The 2919-nt window shown below is 56.9% G+C and overlaps 1 pseudogene; it reads right to left on the bottom strand.

Annotated features, from left to right (window-relative positions):
• Positions 1-534: 534 nt before the first annotated feature.
• On the bottom strand, positions 535-2349 carry LOC146801368 (18S ribosomal RNA; annotated as a pseudogene).
• Between the last annotated feature and the right edge of the window lie 570 nt (positions 2350-2919).

Raw genomic sequence — 2919 nt, 5'->3', positions numbered from 1 at the left:
GTGCCGGAAGGGAAGAGCCAGGTGGCTCACCCATCCTGCACGCCTTCCACTGATAGGAGCCTGGGTTCCCTCGCAGGCCCTCGGCTCCTCTTCCGGGCCTCCCTGCCACGCGTGAGTAGGGCCGCTCTTCGGTCGCCCAAAGCCCGGTCGGGCCGGGACTCAGGCGCGGGAGGGCCCAGCCGTGGCGACAGGGCCTTTCGAGGGGGGGCAGTACCAGCCCAGGGATGCACAGCCATTCGGTTTCTCACCTAACACCATGGAAGGGACCGTGCCGGGTGAGCGTGGGTTCCGTATCGGGAGGGCCTACCGCTGAGCCCCTTCCAGGAACGGAGATGGGTGCCGCCCCCTGTCCCCAGTCCCTCACCCGTCGATCAGGCCCTCGCCGGGGGAAGAAGTCCACCAAAGTCCCGGTCCTCACCCAAGCGCCCCAAGCGACTGTGGACCGCTCCGCCGGCTGGGCCCTGTGCCTAGGGTGCGTGCTTGCAGGAGGCGGACGAGGGCTGGCGCCGTCGGTCACTGGGGCTGCTCCGTCGTTAATGATCCTTCCGCAGGGTCAACTACGGAAACCTTGTTACGACTTTTACTTCCTCTAGATAGTCAAGTTTGATCGTCTTCTCGGCGCTCCACCAGGGCCGTTGCTGACCCCAGCGGGGCCGATCTGAGGACCTCACTAAACCATCCAATCGGTAGTAGCGACGGGCAGAGTTTACAAAGGGTAGGGACTTAATCAACGCGAGCTTATGACCTGCACTTACTGAGAATTCCTCGTTCATGGGAAATAATTGCAATCCCCAATCCCTATCACGAACGGGGTTCAGCGGGTTACCCGCACCTGTCGGCGAAGGGTAGACACATGCTGATCCGTTCAGTGTAGCGTGCGTGCAGCCCCGGACATCTAAGGGCATCACAGACCTGTTATTGTTCGATCTCGTGTGGCTGAACGCCACTTGTCCCTCTAAGAAGTTGGACGCCATCCACTGGGGGTCACGTAACTAGTTAGCATGGAGGAGTCTCGCTCGTTATTGGAATTACCCAGACAAATCGCTCCACCAACTAAGAACGGCCATGCACCACCACCCACAGAATCGAGAAAGAGCTATTAATCTGTCAATCCTTTCTGTGTACGGGCCGGGTGAGGTTTCCCATGTTGAGTCAAATGAAGCCGCAGTCTCCACTCCTGGTGGTGCTCTTCCATCTATTCCTTTAAGTTTCAGCTTTGCAACCGTACTCCCCCCGGAACCCAAAGACTTTGGTTTCCTGGAAGCTGCTCGGCGGGTCATGGGAATAACGCCGCCGGATCGCTAGTCGGCATCGTTTATGGTCGGAACTACGACGGTATCTGATCGTCTTCGAATCTACGACTTTTGTTCTTGATTAATGAAAACATTCTTGGCAAATACTTTCGCTGTGGTTCGTCATGCGCCGGTCCAAGAATTTCACCTCTAGTGGCACAATATGAATGCCCCCGGCCGTCACTCTTAATCATGGCTCCAGTTCCGAAAACCAACAAAATAGAACCGGAGTCCTATTCCATTATTCCTAGCTGAAGTATTCAGGTGACCGGCCTGCTTTGAACACTCCAATTTTTTAAAAGTAAATGCTTCGGACTCCCAGGACACTCAGTCAAGAGCATCAAGGGGGCCCTGAGAGACAGGGGCTGGGACAGGCGATAGCTTGCCTCGCAGCGGACAGCCAGCTCGATCCCAAGATCCAACTACGAGCTTTTTAACTGCAGCAACTTTAATATACGCTATTGGAGCAGGAATTACCATGGCTGCTGGCACCAGACTTGCCCTCCAATCGATCCTCGTTAAAGGATTTAAAGTGTACTCATTCCAATGACAGGGCCTCGAAAGAGTCCTGTATTGTTATTTTTAGTCACTACCTCCCCGAGTCAGGAGTGGGTAATTTGCGCGCCTGCTGCATTCCTTGGATGTTTTAGCCGTTTCTCAGGCTCCCTCTCTGGAATCGAACCCTGATTCCCTGTTACCCGTGGTCACCATGGTGGGCACAGAAAGTACCATCGAAAGTTGATAGGGCAGACATCCGAATGTTTCGTCGCAGTCACGGGGACGTGTGATCGGCCCGAGGTTATCTAGAGTCACCAAAGCGGCTGGGCTAGCCCGGATTGGTCTTGGTCTGATAAATGCACGCATCCCGAGAGTTCAGCGCTCGTCAGCATGTATTAGCTCTAGAATTACCATAGTTATCCAAGTAACAGATGGAGCGATCAAAGGAACCATAACTGATTTAATGAGCCATTCGCAGTTTCACTGTACCGGCCGTGTGTACTTACACATGCATGGCTCAATCTTTGAGACAAGCATATGCTACTGGCAGGATCAGGGTCCCTGACCTCCTGGAGCCCTGGCTGGGATCGAGGAGGCAAATAAGCCCTCAGCAGGACTTGCAGGCTATCTGGCCACCCCATCAGAAATCATTGCGTGCGACAAGATGGCCGAGGGGAAAGGTGCAACCAGATGGCTGGGACCAAAAGGACTCCCATCTGCCCTCCCTGAGCCAAGCTATAGCGGTAGGGCTCCTGCCTGCCCTTGCAGGGCTCGGGGGCTCCGCTTCCTGGGGGGCTCGGGGACACCAGCTCGGCCTCAGGCCCGGGGAGGACCGCCGGAGCTCCCGGGCCCGATCGTCCGGGGGGGGGGCACTGCCCAGGACCCATGGAGCTTGTCCCTGGCACTTTGCCATGCCGTGTGCCGGAGGAGGGAGCCCCTGGATGGAGGGGAGGTGTTGTACGGGCATATCCCCTCTTGTCACCGGCAAAGAACCGCCAGCCTGGGAGGGGTGTTCCAGCATACCCTGCCCCTACTAATTCGGAGGAAAGCTACCCCTCTTTCTGGGTACCCGAGTGACGGAGGGGACCCAGGGCGCGGAGGCGCCCGACCTCCTGGAGACCTGGCTGGG

The sequence above is a fragment of the Triturus cristatus genome, chromosome 8 (genome assembly GCF_964204655.1).
Source record: "Triturus cristatus chromosome 8, aTriCri1.1, whole genome shotgun sequence".
Lineage (NCBI taxonomy): Eukaryota > Metazoa > Chordata > Amphibia > Caudata > Salamandridae > Triturus > Triturus cristatus.
This window is presented reverse-complemented; position numbering and strand designations above follow the sequence as displayed.